Source organism: Betta splendens, chromosome 10 (genome assembly GCF_900634795.4).
Source record: "Betta splendens chromosome 10, fBetSpl5.4, whole genome shotgun sequence".
Lineage (NCBI taxonomy): Eukaryota > Metazoa > Chordata > Actinopteri > Anabantiformes > Osphronemidae > Betta > Betta splendens.
Genome location: NC_040890.2, coordinates 14804217 through 14821764, shown reverse-complemented (window position 1 = coordinate 14821764; position 17548 = coordinate 14804217).

Sequence of the window (17548 nt, the reverse complement as noted above, 5' to 3'; positions counted from 1 at the left end):
GGCCGTCCAAATGAGAGAAGGAGGTTATCTGAGCGCAGGCTAAACTCCCTCCACGCAGCGTCCATCCTCTCTGGCTGCCGTTTCCTCTGTCTGTCACACACGCCGAGCACAAAAACAGCTGCGCCCACTTTTACTTAAGACAAAAGGCCTCAGCGAAACGACCAGGAAGGTTATAGCATCACTCTAACCGACGTTGACTTCCTGCTGATGAAAAATTAGGTTTTGTTTAGAAAATGACATTTCCATTTACACTGACCATGACGGTGTCAGCGAAGCCCCCAGCAGGTTAAACACAGCCGGCGCCGCGGGCACCCATATGTAGTCTGCGTGATAGATGCGAACGCATGAGGGGGTGTCATGTTTATTGCCTTTCATAATGTGCCACCAGTGCCTTCACGGTAACGAGGACTTTGCCCTACGATCGTGCCACTTTAAATGTTACACTTCATCACCTCGACACTGGGCCCCAGCAACGTTTGATGGCACCGGCTCAGTAGGGCTGATCACAAATTAGTGGGTCCCGTTATTTCAACATTAGCTTGTCAACACCTCATCGGGATTCCGCGACCGAACCGCATAAACGCAGTCCTTGAACGTATTGCCTGTGTCGATGAAAGACGGGAGGTGAGAGCGCGTGGGTGTGAGCACACGGTGCACGAGTGTCTACGGATGTGTGTGTGTGTCTGTGTGTGTGTGTGTGTGTGTGTGTGTGTGTGTGTGTGTGTGTGTGTGTGTGTGTGTGTGTGTGTGTCAGCATGTGTCAAAAGGCATTCTCCTCTTCAGAGAGATGTGAATTCAAAATAACATTCACAGAGATAGAAATAGAGGGAGAGAGATTGCGAGTGTGAGCGAGCGAGCGAGCGGGAGAAAGCGAGAGAGAGAGAGAGAGAGAGAGAAATAATCTCATGCTATGTTATCCCTGCAAAACCTGACAAACCACCCCCGAGACTGATCTGGCTTAGCATTCAGTGTGGTTGGGGGCTTGTTTGTGCTCCCATGATTGGAGCAGGCTGGCTAAGTTGGCCTCATAACAGTCCAGTCACAGTGGAGCCCCAGTGGAGTCACACTGCCTGGGGATGGCAGGCCTGTCTCAATCTGGCCACAGATATCAATAAAGGCAGCAGTGCAGTCGTCTGAGAGGCAGGACAGTCCAAATTTCCTCCCCTGAAGGAGGCTTATTAATTGTCCCGATGTTGCATGTGGTCTGCTCGCAAAACATAGGTTTTTGCGCCGTGCATTCTGAATTCCAGGCATGTATCCCAGAATGCAATTAGTCTTCCGCCATTATATCAAGCGACACATGTCTTCTCACCTCACGCCTGGTCTGGAATGACGGAGAGGGAGAAAAGAAAGAAATTAGTATGGAAATTAGCTGTCTTCAAAGCCTTTGGCGTAAAAGGTGGTATGAGGTGCTGCGGCGAGGTGGCAGTTGCCTTCGCAGACGTCTGAGGAAGAGAAAACGCATGCAGGAGCACTGATTTCCTTGGGAGCCTCGTATCCCTCTGTGCAACGTGGGATTAAGGATATGGCACATAAAAGGAAGGCGTATCATGCTGTTTACGACACACTAATTGTAAATCTGGTGCAGAGTGGTCCGGGGGAAGAGGATTGTATTTTCTCTTCCATCACGCGCTCATTTTCCCAGTCCAGCTCGGTGTCCGTGCTAGACTTCCCCCAGGGGCCAGAACTGGCAGCGCACTGACACACACACCGAAGCTCCGGCGCAGTAAACACGGGGTCTCCGAAGGGGCACGAGGTCCATTTTAATCAATGCATTTTAACCATAAATTCAATGCAGCAATATATTCTTTTTGAAAAGTGCTGACGGCGGGCTTTAACATGTCAAGTGAGTCACGGCCGTGTGAGGCCAGGCTCCCCGGGAGCACACGGTGGCCGTTACAGCGCGCACGGCCGAGTCGAACTAGCAAATATCAGAAAGACGGAGGAAAGATCTGCAACACGCATCATGGAGTTTATACCTAAGCGGTTTGGCCTGCCGTCGCTATTTTGGAATCCAGTCAATATTCCTTTGAGATGTGATATTAACTATACTGAACAATGTGCTTCTGTGTTGTGTTGCGTTGTGTGAACAGTGTGAAACCTCAGGTTTTTTAGCGTCTTTGTTGTTTGCATCAGTGCTGCACTTTGGATACACATTTTTCAGTCTTGGTCTTTTCTTGCAAATGAAACCTTAAATAATTTACTTCTATAAATTGACATCTTGCGTATCGGTTTACATTTAGGACACATTCTGTATCTATCGTTCCTTCACTTCCTCTTTTTAATCAGTGGAACCTCGAGCCATGCTAAGGCCCTTAATACCTGAATATTTAAAATAATGGCTCTTATTGGCACCTGGCTTCATTATCTCCCACTATGTAGTGGGGTGGCGCAGCATATTTCAGCAGAAGGCAATCTGGCCCCGAGGCCATGGGGATTCCTTTCCTCCATGTGTCAGCTAATGTTTACCGAGGCCCGAGGACTCAGGATGGATCACAGGATTTCATAATCCACTGCCCGTACAGTGGAGCAGGGGCAAAAAAATTATTCTCTTTGTGTCAACAGTTGTTTCATTCGCGGGTAATTTCCCCATCGCCAACCTCGCGCTGCAGCCAGAGACGGAGGGAGAGGAAGGAGAAGACGCCCTCACTCACTCGCGTCCCTGGAAACCGCTTCACGATGCGCTTGTAAAGCCGAGCCATTCGTAATCCACCTGCATCCGTGTGCTTGAATGGAGCGTGTGCTGTATTTGAACATGTGAGCGCCACAGTAACGGTCATGGGACGCTGATCATGACGCTGGCTATTTTCCAGGATGTAGTTCAGGATCTTCAGGAACTTGGAATAGTGACATTTTATACGGTTCAGAGCATCAGCGTCAGAGGGACAGGCCTGTAGTAAACCTCAGAGTCAACCGCTAAACCACACTGATGCCAAACCACCGTGTTGAAATAAACCTCACCCAGGTTTCACTAGCAGAAACCCACAGCATCGCCTGTATTAACTCCAGTCAAATCACAGAAAGGCTACAAACAGCATCTTGCACCCTCGTCCTGCACCAACCTCCCCATCAATACATGTTTATAGTGCTGCCAGTGCTGCAGCCTGGGCCGTGCCCTGCTGTGCCCTCCTCGACTGCTCCCAAAGGTGGAGGAACGGCCTTTGAAGACATCACTGCGCACAATGAACACATGCTTCTGCTCTCCTCGGCTCTCCACTAATGTCTGGGCTGCACAGGGCTGCAAAGGCGGGATCATCTTAAGGTGGATAAAGGAGGACTTTCGCTATTATAAAGCTGTGGATTAACTGGAGCCTTCTCTATGCTGATATGAAAGTGTACTGCATTGCAGGCACAGTGTGAGCACTGCAGACAGAGTCTATAAGTCAAAGGTGCATTGTTTGGCATTGTATCCGTGTGAAAAGGTGACTCTGCCCGTTGGCTGCTGCGCTATGCACTGGGTAGATGCTCAAATGGGAACAAATACAGTGGGAAAAAGGAGCAAACACAACAGAAAACAGCTAAACTAACACGTCTGTTACACAAATAGCAACAATAGAGGAAATTAAACAGTGCCATAAAAACAGACAAGGAGAAGCATTAGCAAGGCATTAAAACATTAACAACGCGATCGGGCCCTGCATCAGAACTGAAAACCCGAGACGGGAAAGTGTTCGCATCGGCCTCACGCTTGTTACGAGGACGAGCGGCGCGAAAATTCTGACATCTGCAAAATCTCTCACTTGATAGAAGGGACTGTTTACACGTCAACAGTCCTGAGCCAACGTTCCCGCTGAGCAACCGCCGCCGGCGCTTCAGGCCAATATTAACACGATTGGAATTGATTCATTTGATTTAGGAGCCACGCTGATCCGAGGTACAAGGTTTGCTTGTATCTAGTTTAACTTGTTAATTACCAACTAACTACTGCGTGATTCAATTACCGGCAACTGCTAATTCAGGCGACTAGAAAAATGCTGTTGGACAGCGCGACCAACAAGCTTCTGATTCTCATATTCCAAACATGGGTCCAACATCTGAATATGCAACGGTGAGATTCTGATGAGGCTGGAGGGCGGGGGTCGTACATGCATGCTGCGTGAACGGGGGGCCGTCACCAAAGAGCCGGCCCATTCAGCGCGCACAGCGCCCGGCCCACACACTCTGATCCAAGGCTGAGGAGACAGAGGAACAGAAAGGACCTAATTTAACAAAATATGTAAAAATGTCCAAGCTCTGTGGTTCATGTGTCTGGAATCTACATACAGAAAAAAGTATGAACGATAGCCTGCAAATTTAAAAAACATCTCAAAAGCATCAATTTGAGGCCGACGTGACAAATATTTCGTTTAAACTATAAATTCAAGGACGCATATACTGAAATAATTAAAAATGCGGTCCAACACCTCAATAACAACGCTGGATCTTTGTACATGAGGACAAGACGGACGAGGCGAGCGTGAACATTTACTGATGTCCTCACGCGTTTCATTAGCTTTGTGTTGTATCGCTGTGATCTAGATGAACGTAGGGCTCCAGTTTGCAGACCAGTGGTTTACTGTGCCTAAAACCAGCACGCGCTGGTGAAACGGGTTCACACGCGTCCGAGTCAATAAATATCAGGCTGCGCAGAGAGCGCTTTATTAGCGCTCGTCTCACACTGGGCTCCAGATGGAGAAGAGGAAGTCGTGCGTTCGCTTTGCCCCCGGTTTGACCGATTTCCGTTCCCCTGCGTTTCACGTCAGACTGTTGGGGGGGGGGCGACGTCTGTCACCACAATATAAACAAAAGCGCTCGCGAGTGGACATCAGCAAATTAGAGGATGATGGACGAATAATCTATTTCAGAGACTAATCTGAGTGACCGGAACAAGGCCAAAACCCCAGTTGTGCATCTTCCAAACAAAAGGCAGCGAGGCGGCGTCTGTCCCCGCTTAACTGGAGGCTCACAGCCCCTCAGTGTTAGATAAGGTTGTAATAAGATATAGTCAAAGCCTGGCAACTAATCTGATATTTCACCTCAGCGAGCGATAGGGAAGATATAAAAACGTATTAGGAGTGGGCACTAAGAGGATTAGAGTATGGAAACGGATGTGTGCCGGCGTTTTAATCCACTCATGCTTAACCCTTTCAAGCCGCCCAATCTGCTCCACACAAACAATGACTGTTGAGCCTCTGCTTTCCACGGAGCAGTCGCGCACACGCACTTTTAATTTGCCTTTTGCGTGGAATATAAAGGTGAGCGTCGTTTGATTGAGATTCCCTGCGCCGCGGCGGTGACGAGCTCTGAATGGGAGACGGACGTTTGGAGGCCGGTCCGCGCGCACACCTGTGTGCAGCACCCGCTCGCCTGCTCGTCCATTCAGGCGATTGTGCTCGTGTGGGCGAGCACCCAGAGTAGTGTGTGTTTTATTGTTTGCTTTACATGTGCATGCGTGCACTTAGACGTGTCCCCGGCCGTGTTTGCACCGGGCGCTTAGTGGCTTAGTGCAACCTAATCTCACACAGCCACACTTGGAGGACTTGAGATTAAGCACGGCCAGACTGTAAAGGGCAATTAATCTCCCCTCCACATCCAGGCGGCGGCGGCTTTAATTTGGGGCTCGGCAGATCGCAGCCAGCGCGCCGTGTGAAAGGTGAAAACACATGCTTTTGACCTTTCGACACATGTTAAGTTGATATTAATTTCAGCGGGCGCGTCGCGCGGAGGCGCCTTCCAGGGGCGACGGGCGCGGGGGCGAAATGAAGCCATCACTCTGCGAACGACAGCTGCTCGGAGGCACGCGGGCACCGGAGCTGGACGGAGGCGCGCGGGGCCCCGGAGGGCGGGGCCCGACGGGCCGCCGGCGCCGCCCGGCGGGCCCCGACCCCGGCGCCGCGCGAGCGCGTACGCGACCTTACAAAAGGGCACGGCCGTTAATCAGCGGGCGGCGGCGGTGGCGGCGAGGACGGGGGGAAATAACAGGTGTCAATCTTCATTACGCGGGATCTGCCGCCTCTCCAAATTCCAAATTATTCCCCAATTATGAAGAGAAATGAAGGCAAGGATGCCCCGCGAATCTGACATGCTGATTAATTCCTTCCCTCGCATGAAGAATCGACTCATACTTCATGTCACCTTGGAGCCCCCTCGTGTGTTTTGCATTGCAAAACTAGCCGAGAGACGTTTTTATAATGGCCAAGGCTTTAAAATGTTATGACAACTTATAATAATGCAATCGTCGTCGCCGCTGAAGTCCCGCGCAACGGCCGCATAATTGCGCGTGTCAGGGTGTTTGTATAACACATCAAAAGGTGACGGGCGACAGACTAGCGTGGAGCCGAGCGGCTCCGGCGGCCGTCGCGGCGGAACTCACTGAAGCCATAATTGGCCGCGCTGTGAAATGATCTCCAGTTTTATTATCAAATCAGTTGTGGTGAATTAAAGCAGTGTCTTTCATCCTGTCTCCTCGTTTGTTATTTAGTTCCTTGGTGCCGTCCCTCGGGCGGCTTCATCCCTGATAGTAACAGCCAATTTCATTCTTACAATCAATTACAGGTTGATTGTGTCCAACGCTTTACTATTGGGGGGGTGGAAATATGCTTTTACCTCTATGATCGACTGTAGCGGTAATAAGAATAATAAAAGGAAAGAAAGGATTTGCTGATTTCCTCTTTGTCTCGTCTCCTCCCGGCGCATACGTTCACCCAGTCCCTCCAAATATAACGCCCTTTCCAGGCAGCACAACAGATTTTAGCATAAATTTAACTTTTCTCAAACCCGTGTCCTTGTGAACGACATACTAGCGACGGCTTTGCAGCTTTGCAGATGGCTCGATAAGAAAAAAAAAGCCCAGAAGAAAATCCCTAATAATCATATCTGCAACATGAGCAGTGGGGACGGGCGCCGGGGATCAGCGCCGGCCGCGGCGCCGGACGTGGACGCGGACGCGGGCCGAGCGAAGCTCACGCGTGCCGAATGTGTGTCAGTCCACTCTCAAAGCCGACAACCTCTGTTTGTGGAGTTTCTACACTTGGCAGGGTGATTAATGCATGTGATGCACTAAATCTGGGTTGCCCAGAAAGCACCAGCGCAGATAGAGTGGGGCTTAAAATCCTCTCCATCTTTCGCCTTCTGCTTCCTCGGGCTCATTTTGCATATCTGTCGGATTTCCTTTTCTTTTGATGATCGCTGCTAAACAAATATTTGGTCCCTGAAAGCGCAGCCATGTTGTGTTATTTGAATTTCTAAACTTCCCATGTGCTTCCTACTGTATATTCCGCTATACTGTATATGCAATTTGAAAGTTAAATGGTGCACGCAGCCCTGCCATTGTCTAAGGAACCGTGTTTTTACTGAGCGCTGTTAGCTGCAGCGCTTCTCACTCTTCCCGTGTCCCTGACTCAACTGCTTAGCAAATTGTCAGACAACCTACAAAGAGAATTATGGGCCCTGAGGGGTCCTGGGGAAATTGCACCGCTGGCAGTTTCATCTGGGGGAGCTACAGGGCCCAGACAACGCTCCACTTAAGTATAATGACAGACTAGAGGGGATGTACCCAGGCCCCTTATATAAACCCCACCGAGCCCCAACAGCTAAAATGTACAATTCGCAGCCTCCTCTGCTGAAACACTGTTCATTATCAGCTAGAACACGTTGAAACGGGGCATCATTTGTGGATGCGTTCGATTAGAAAAGTTAATTTAAATGCCAATCTATTTCCTGCATTGCGTCACACACAGACAGCCTTTCCGTTTATTCCAGCGGCGGCGCGCAGCTCCGCTCGACGTCATCCATCACAAGTCGCTGGAAAACAAAATCAAAGCAGGAGCCCAGACAGCTGAGTTCCACGGTGACGGGCCGCAGCCGGCAGGTCGGCGCGCCTCCGCCGCTCGCCGTGTTTACACGCCGTGTGCTGCGGGGGATCATAACAGCCCAAGATAGACCTCTAAACGCACGCACGACACGTTCAGGGGGGAACGTATTCGCTTTGAAGTGGTTATTAATACACAGACTGAATATTCCTGCAGGGATGACGACGAGACACCAGAAAGACGCGGCGGCGGCGGCGGCGCGTGCCAGGAAGCTCATTTCTCTCCCTTTGCTGGGTTAACGCCGCGGTTTGATGTTTCCACTGTTTCGGTGTAATTTGAATTAAACAGCGCACGTGACGGCGGCGGAGACGCTGTGGATATGAAAGAGTTCCCACCAAGGTGTTTGTTTATTGGCCTGTTTATGAGGGCGCTTCTCGCATGTCATGGCGCCTGTCACATTTGCAGCGAGACTCTGCCTCCAGCTTCTCCTGAACACATTTCTCTCTTATTTGAGAAATGTGCACTCGGTGTGTGTGTGTGTGTGTGTGTGTCTGTGGAAGTTTGTCATTAAACACAGTAATGAACAGGAGTATCTGCGACGAGCGAGGTGTTTTATCAGTACTGGAGGTGGAGAAGTGAACCACGCGGCACAGCCTAATTTTTGACACTACTACACTACACTGGACTTTTTCCTCCTTATTTCTATTCTGCAGTGGGGAAGATAAACAGTGGAATGAGGCTAACTGTGTGTGTGGCACTGGCGGAGCCTCCTTCCCGCCTGACCCAGCCGTGGCCATGAATAATGAATGAGCAGGACAGAAGCAGTTACCATTTGGAGACAGTTTCCTGATGAATGATTACTGGCTCCATTGGCTCTGTATTTGCATAGGAGATGAAAACGTCGAGGGGAAGACACACGGCCGTTACAGCGGCGGCGGCCGTAACACTTTTGACTGCTGAGCAGGCAACTCTAATGTTATAATCAGCCAGCATGGCTGCTCATAAGAGACCACCCATAAAAGCGAACAAGCGAGGACGGGTGAGGGGTTCCCGGGGTGACATTTCACACGAGACGCACTTATCTGTTACGCTGTTAAATGGGTTGTCGGCGCCGGCCCGAATTCCTATTTATGTTTGTGCTATTCTGTACAGCTGTTCCTTTAATAACCACATTCATTTCCGGGCGACAGTTATTAACGAAGCCGAAAAAAAAAGTCGGGCAATTTGAGGCGAGGGGAATTTATCAGGAAACACACATATAGAGTACAGAAAGGCAGCAGAATAATGAGGTTAAAGATAATGATCACGTTTGTGGAAAATGAAACGGGACCGGTTGAGTCATCACTTTGCCGACAGATAAACCTGACTGCTACTCATTCCACCGCGGCCGCGGCGCCGCGCGGCGATATCTGCCCGTGCTGAGGAGAGGGAGATAAGGATTTCATGGTCACTGTGTCTCCTCATAAGGTGTTTGTGGTGCTGCGGGGATGTGGAGGGTAATGGCCTCTGTCTGGCCCTTCGGGGTGAGATGAAGTGTCCCTGTCAATGTCAGAACTCTCTGTTTACGCCCCGGAGCAGCCACCTATGCCGCCGCTCGCGCCCGGTTTGATCAGCTCTTTGAGTCGGCTTAATCTTGTCAGGCCTGACAATGAAGGCTGATCTCCTCTGTTCTTCTTAGCGGCGGAATCGGCCTACAGCTCGCCCTATTCAAATAGGACCCGGGATCCTCCAGGAATCCATAATCATTTCTACGAGGGATTTCTGGCTGTATCAAACATTCCCGAGCAAAAGCACTGATCTGCATTCATTCCTACCATAAGCCGGCCTTCCTGAATACAAAACTGCCCTGCTAAATTCTGAAGGCCCCCTTTTTTAAAGTGCCTAAGATATTCATAATGGGGTACAATGCGGGAGGAAAGTCATCCTCTCTTCTCCGTCGATGAAAAGTGTCGCTCAGCGCACTCAGGGTCGGCGGCGGCAGCGAAAATGACAAAGAGGAGGAGTGTAAAAAGAGAGAGCGAGCAGAGAGGGACGGTGCGAGGCGTCGTCACCGTGAGGCTACTTGAAGAATCCTTCCCGCACACTTAGTAGATCAATTTGTAATAGAGGCTGCCTTCCAGCACCGTCCCCACGGCCAAGCGAGGACGAGCGAGGAGTGGGTGGAGGTGCACGCAGTGACTGACGCGTTCGCGGTCTTTGATGGAAACCAGAGTCAAACAGGTTCCACGCGCCGTTCTTCTCTGTCCCCGTAGGAGGCGGAGCATTACACCGGAGATCCGCCGTATGATGCGGTGTGAACGCCACCGGTGGGTTCCAAGGACGCAGCGACACTGAGCTCATCTGAGCCTCAGAACGAGGCCGCCGCCGCCGTCAGGTCGAGCCGTTAGCGTGTGGGTTAGCATAGCATAGCATATATCGTGTGTTCTCAGGCTGAAATGTTAGTAATCAACAAAGCACTGGTCATTTCACTTCTGTCTTTGCCTCCAAAGCGCATGTTTTTAATGGTAAACTGATGACTACGTGGGGTTTTGGCAGTAACTCAGCCACGGCAACTAAAACATTTGTTTATTCTGTTCTCTGAGCATGAGAAAAATGGAGCTTTTTCCGACAATAATGTGTGAGGATTTCTACGCAGGATAAAAACAGTTCAAACTTCATCTCCAGTCTGAAGGTTCGGTGAGTCATCGAGTATCAGGACATGTTTAATTGACAAGGCGTCCATACGGCAGCCTGCAGATGTGCTTCACTCCTGTGCTGAAGAAAGAGTGCCTGCAAAGTTACCTCGGGTCACCTTCAGTTTATTTCTTTGCAGCAGACGGGAGTTTATGAATAGTGAAGGGAAACATGTACAGAGCGGATGAAAAGCGTGAACCCTCTCCCTGAACAGGGTGGACTCAGGCAACCTCAGGCCCAGCTGGCGACATTAACACTGCAGGTGAAAGCGCCAGCACTTTTCCTCCGTGCCTCAGCTTTGAGTCTGAGTCAGAGCGGAGCCTGAGCCCCGTTAAGGCGTTCTGAAGACAACAATGGCAGCAAAAGTCGGGCCGACGCATCATCGACGCCGTGTGACCTTGCACCTCTTCTCCTGAAGGTCGTTCAGCAGCAAGTTGAGGGTTCGCTGAGCATCAACCACCGAATGCCGCAGCCTAAAAACCCCAGCAGCGACTGGCTGCATTCACACGTTTAAACGGGGCAAGAGGCTGCGTTGGTGTGTTGTTCAAGAGAACAAAGAGAAAATGAAACACAATCTGGAACGTCCAGTTGGAGGAACAGATTCATGTATAAAGGCTATTAGATAGCGAAGCACAGCGCTCACGCACCAAAGGGACCGCCCTCAAAGTTATCAGAACTGTAACTGATGATTCACAAACGTGTCGTTCAGCAAGAACCAAATTACCAGACGCTAAAAAGAATAGTTCTATTAGCATCATGACTTGTGCAGCTCACGTATCTGCGTGCGAAGCCAACGGAGGACTCAGCGATGTCACTTCACATGTTCATTCTCCTCTAATTTGAGCTCCAGCTCTGGGCCGCCTCCAGGACTATCTCCTCGCTCCTCTCTTGTGGGAAACGTCTCAGAAAGTGGGAAATGTGAGATGTAGGAGTCTGCGAGAGAGTTTTGTGGAGTGGTGGAGGAGAACAACCTGCTGTGTTACAGTGCGTGGGACTTAATAAGGAATCTCCAATGGAGCAGTTAAGGTTTTTCAAGGACCTGGGGGTGCACATCAGCCGGCACCATTGATGAGATACAGGAAGCGGCAGGTTACATGATGCTATGTAACGCACACGCAGAGCGGTCCCCTGTAGCGCGACACAACCAATATTTACATCTGTGCTGGTGAGGCCTGCAGGGAGGGTTCAGCCACTTCACGGGATCGGAGTGAAACCTGCGGCTTCACACAGACGCTGTAACGAGCGAAGTCGTGCTCGTCAGAAAGTCAAGATCAGCTGTTGGATGCGCATTCGCCTGCACACGTCCACGTGCAAACTCCAGACAGGGAGTCTGGTTTGAAAGAATTTCTAATAAATGTAATAAAAGCGTATATTTAATCCAAACAGCTTTACACAAAAAAATAAAGCAGGTTTGAGTTGTATTCAATTTCTGCACTATAGAAAAAGTGAGTACATCTATATTAGACTCCACTAGTACTGTAGTAATAGTACAGTAGTCGGTCCGATCAAACCCCCCTCCACTCCTCCCCTGCTCTGTCCTCCCCTTCACATCTGCACCTTTAACAACTCCTTCATACCCTGACATCCTTTACATAATGTGACGTGTGGATGGGGTCTAATCACCGAGGACTCCAATCACTAAATACTCCTCTTACCTCCATCACGCACACCATGGCGTTAAATTACCTTCAAGCCTTTTCCTGAGCGCATCCTCCTCGTGTCTGTCCTGATTGAAGTGTCTTTAATATAGCATGTTTCCTGTTGCTTCTATTTAATGAACAGCCCTCAGTCTGTCAGCAGAACAATAACACATATCACTGTGTTCATATTAAATATGCATGAAACAAATAACTGCAGTACAAGTTGGCGCGCTTTGGTGTATTAGAAATCCGAGCGCATTCCCACTTGCCATTCAGCACATTTTGTCGAAATGTGCTCGGCTGCACTTACTGTTGTAAAACTGCTTATCTCCAGGCTAAAACTCTTTCACACAGGCGGCGGAGAACGAGAGGCATGTGTCACAGGTGATTACTGGAGCTAAGGGGCGTGTCAACTTCTCTCCTTCAACTTTTGGCCCTTGTTCTGAAGCGGGCGGCGCGGGAAGCGAGCGGGAGTCGGCTCCACAGGTCGAGCACAGGGGCGAGGAGTCGGCAGCGCCGGGCGCCTCTCGCTCAGAGGCGTAGGTCTGCGCGAGCATGCAAAATTGGCTGCGAGTTCAAAGAGAATGAGTGAGAGCGGGGAGTTGAGTTGAAAACGGTTATTTCTCCCTCCCTCCCTCACCCTCGCTCGCCCGCTCCCTCTGCGTTTGATTCCAGCTCGCTCCCTCTCAAGCCGTCTTCCAGCGATGACTCCATCCGCCTCCCACTGGAAGCAGAGCGGCTCTGGGGCCGAGGCAGCGGCGTCGAGGCCGTCCGTCTTCCCCGACTTCAGCGCTCATTTAGCTTGAAAAAGCTGGAGTTAAATGACTGAAGGACGTCCAGAACGTGATCAGTTACTTTCCTGCACTCAACCCTGATTATCATCAGGTTTTTCTTTAATGTTGGTGGAATAGCTGATGGACCACAGCAAACCATGGTTATAAACAAGCAGTAGTAGTATTAAACCTGTGTACCTGCCATAGATGCTTTTATACTGAGAATAAACTGACAAATGACAAACTCTTTGATTCGTGGGATGTTCTTTGATGACAAAACTGAAAAGAGTCTCTTCCCGTGCAGTGCGACGTTTGCTACAGGGCATATAGCACTTAATTATACTTCTTTTTATCAGTAGGCAAGTTGGGTCAAAATTCAAATGAGTCTGGAAATGCAACTTGCATTCCTATCGCTTCAGAGATTAAAAGTGGATTATGACACGCATGTAAATAAGAGCCGTTTCAGTGTTTTGCACGTTCTGACTGTAAAGTAACAGGCACTTCCTTGCACCCGCCTCTGCTTCGCTTCACCAGGTCAATCAAGGTACAAGGAGCAAAGACCACAACGTTCGCCAGCCTCCGACCCAGAGTACGGCCCATTACGGCGTCTTTGAACGCAACCCTGTTTCAAGCATGTTTGAATAAATCTGATCACTCAATACAAAGAGACACGCCGGTCAAAAAGATTAGAACAATTGCCTTTTTGTGTGAGTGGGAACGCAGAGTTTCTGCCTTTGTCGAAGGAGAAAGCTGATGGTACCACAACACAGGTGAATTCAAGCTGGATCGGCGCTGATTGAAAAGCGCGGTAATGAAAACAAACTAGCTAATTGTCACCTTTGTATAAACACAAATGTAAAGCTCCAAGACAAACTCGTTCAACTTTCATTTTTTTTTTTCTGATCAAGCAAACGCAGAAGCCGTCTTCGTCGCCCACTGTAGCTGTGAAGCTACATACAGTGTAGTCAGACAAGCGAGGGCGGCTGACGGCGGACGGCCTTGGCAGCCGCTACACAAAACCACCGCAAACGGCCTCGAATGGAACACAACAAATCCGGTTACGATTAGCACTCAGAAACAACGAGGGGAGAAAGAGGCAGTGGACGAAGGCACTAATAAGAAACGAGAGCTCCCGGGAGTAAAGACTGGTCCTCAATTTCATCCCTCGTGACAGGATGTCGCATCACAACAAATCACTTTGGAATTACGTCACACGTCACTGCTAATATTGTAGAAGATTCATTGCAGGTCAACATGTTTACATTAAAAGTACAATAGCTAACCTGAAAGGCTTAAATTGCTTCATCCAAGAGCTGCAACATCGGGATGATTTCATCAACTGAGTAATTCATTGTTCTCATTCACAATTTATGTCATGTCATGTTATGTTTCAGTCATTTGTTAAACACAAGCTTTCCAGCTTGTACTATAGAAGTGTGATGCTTTTTTTATGATTTTACGAGCATTTACAAAAAAATAAAGACATTAACATAAGTACAGTATCGTCTGATGTTTTTATTAAAGTCTAGTTACAGGTAAGTCGTCATGTGATGTTTAAACACACATATAAATTAGACTTGAACCATTTTTTGGGCCTAAACGTTGCTCGTGATCTGTACAACAGACTCAGCTAAACGTCCAGCAGAAAAAAAAACATTTTCGGCAAAGTATTTCAGGAAAATGTGTTTGTATTCACGACCTTGCTTCTTTCTTAGCCAAGTGCTAGATTAGTGTTAACTTTATTTGCAAAAAAAAAAAACTTATGAATTTAATTGAAAACCAATTAAAATCACAGCATAAAGACTCAAAGGTCAAGGATTCGCCTTTAACAAGCGGAGTTTATAGAAAACGCCCGATTCCCTTCACCTTTCTATTTACTCCACGTTTTGAGGCCGCGTGGCACAAAAGGCAGAAGAAGTGCTTTGACGATGGCAAACCGACGAGCACGAGGCAGAACAACAGCAAAAGTAAAGATGCTTAATTCCCCCACGCGCATTCGTCGGCGGCCTTGACGCACCGACGGGCACCATCAGCAGCAGGTCCTCGCCCGCGATAACGCAGAAGGAAAAGCACAAGCAGCCGTGCTTCTAGAGGCTGGTCTCGTTTGAGAGCTCCCAGTTCTTTTCCTCCGCTGCCCACTCCCTCCACGGCAACAGCGGCCGACAACCAAGGGAGAATCTGAAGGGCCGGAAATGTCTGGCAAGACGTTCATGAAGTGTCTGAAGATTCAAATCGCACATATTTGACCTGATGTCTCCTTTAATCACACACATTTATTCAATAAATCCCAGGCGTCGACTCTCTGGAAAGACTGCGGCAATATGTAAAGGAGGTATTGAAGAATAAATAATTTTATTTAAAGCTTCAACCGTCCAGGCTTTCAGGTTTTGGTTCTTCGTGGTTTCCACTGAATCTCGCAGGCTGATCCAGGGTCGACCTAGAGGCCTAATGTTACACACACCCGTAAAGACTTTTAGACCAACTAGCAGAAATGCTTTGTTCCAGCAGGAGGAACAAACTTTACACCAGAGAGGCTCAAAGCGGAATGACTGACAGGAAGGTGTGTGTGTGTGTGTGTGCGTGTGTGTGTGTGTGTGTGTGTGTGTGTGTGTGTGTGTGTGTGTGTGTGTGTGTGTGTGTGTGTGTGTGTGTGTGTGTGTGTGCATTTCAAATATTTCAAATACTCTTTGGAGCATCAGCAACAAGTGGAGCTTCGTAAAACACCTGTCATAAAAGGTTAAAACAAACTTCAGAATAATAAATAAAGGCGGTCGTACTGAGTGTGAGTGAGTCCTGTATGTGCAGTGACATGGCCCCTAAATGCTGCAGATTGGAATTATATCTTGTTAAACATAATGCCTCATAGACCCTGGCATTAATGATAGAAACTTCAGAACCCAATCTGCAAACCTTTGAGAACACTTCGCGGTGAAGAAACGGCACAAAAAGCTCTTCATCCGTCGTCAACGCCGCCCCGTGCTTCTGCATCCGTCCTTTACTGCTTGAATGCCAGCGTGTTGGTCTTCGCTCGCGTCTGACAACGCGCACTCATAGGAACGCTTTGTTTAACAGGGACAAACGCTTGGAACGCGGTTCTTGCCTATTTGAACTCCATCGCCATCGTCTCACTGACGCTTTCGCCGGGAGCGTTTGATGCCGAACGTCCGTCCGACGCATCTCCATCCAGATTCTTCAGACTCCACCGCTTTCATGTATTTTTTACCTTTAATTGCAGCATCTCTGGCTAAATTAAAGTGATAGAAAACACTGATCCCAGAGCTGCGTGCTTCTAGTATAAATAATTCCATTAAATTCCCACTCGTCCTGTTCTATTGCAGGAGTGAGACTTCACCTCCTCAGCTTCTCTTCTTATCGGCCGCATGACGTCACTGACGTTGACAAAACGGAGCCTCTTCTGTGACATTACCCATAAGTTAAGTGCATGAAAAACTTAATTCTGTTCTTAAGATTAAAAGCGTATAAATGATTGATCACCTGCTGAACTACATCCAGGGAGACGTCTCATTCGTTATGTGCTACGTTTTGCATATGTAAAACTGTGCTCCGCTCAGAGCAGCTCAACGGCTTCTCCATTTTTAGATCCTCAGCAATTACAGATCTGCACAGTTGGGGAGTTTTTATGCGCGGCTTTGGTGTCGCACTTTAATATTTTGTTTTGCAGAAGACACGGATCTTAGTCCCGGTCCACGCGACCAAGGCCTCCTCGACTCGGTAACAAGCTCTGTGACTGGAGGTGAACTGCGGCGCAGCCAGGCAAACTGACGGCGGGTGAGGCGGCGGAAAGAGAACAACAGCGGTGTGTGCGGGTGAGAAGGCTCAGCCCCGGAGCACACGCGTGTTCACGTCAGGCTGTTTTGACATTTAGGCTTCGCTGCTGTGGACGCACAACAAAGACACAGGATCCCCGTCAGCGCGTTCCCCGCGTTCACAAGCGCCGAGACTCTGCACGCGGGTGATTTGCTGGGACTTTTTAGCTCGCGAGCCGCATTTGCATATCGCAGACAGCGCTGCCACGGGTCGCATTTTGTAAACGAGACCACCCAACAGCCCAATTCAGACGAGCAGAGGCCGCAGCGAAGCATTTATCTAATCGACCAAACCTCGCTCGCGTGGTTCCAACCCAGGCCATCACCGTTCTGTTAAAACCCCCTTAATAAACACTGTTGATTTTTGAATTTGTGATCGCACAATGAAGATGAACATACCAATAAAAGGTCTCACCGTGCCATCGGCAGCAAACTGTTTATTGCCGTAACCATGACAACACGGGTCCGACGCTCCTGTGGGCATTATGTTAGAAGAGGTACCTACCGCATGGGTCAGACCAGAGTAAAGACGAACCACCTACAACATGTGGTTGTTTAGCTTCAGGGGACTTGTTGCCTAAATATCATAGCTCTGCGGTTCTGCTTTTAAACCTGTGCAGCACATTTAACATTCAGAGATGCTATAGAGCTCTTATTTAAAATACATAAAGACACATATCAATATTGTGGCCTTGGTGGCTACAGTTTACATGAATCCATCTTTTAGAATATTTCTAAAGCAGAACGATCCCTTTGGCTATTTATAAAACCACACATCTGTCCACTCAACAGCTGGAAGCGTAGCTGGTAGAAGCTTTTATGCTGTGAGCTACTGGAGTCGGTTT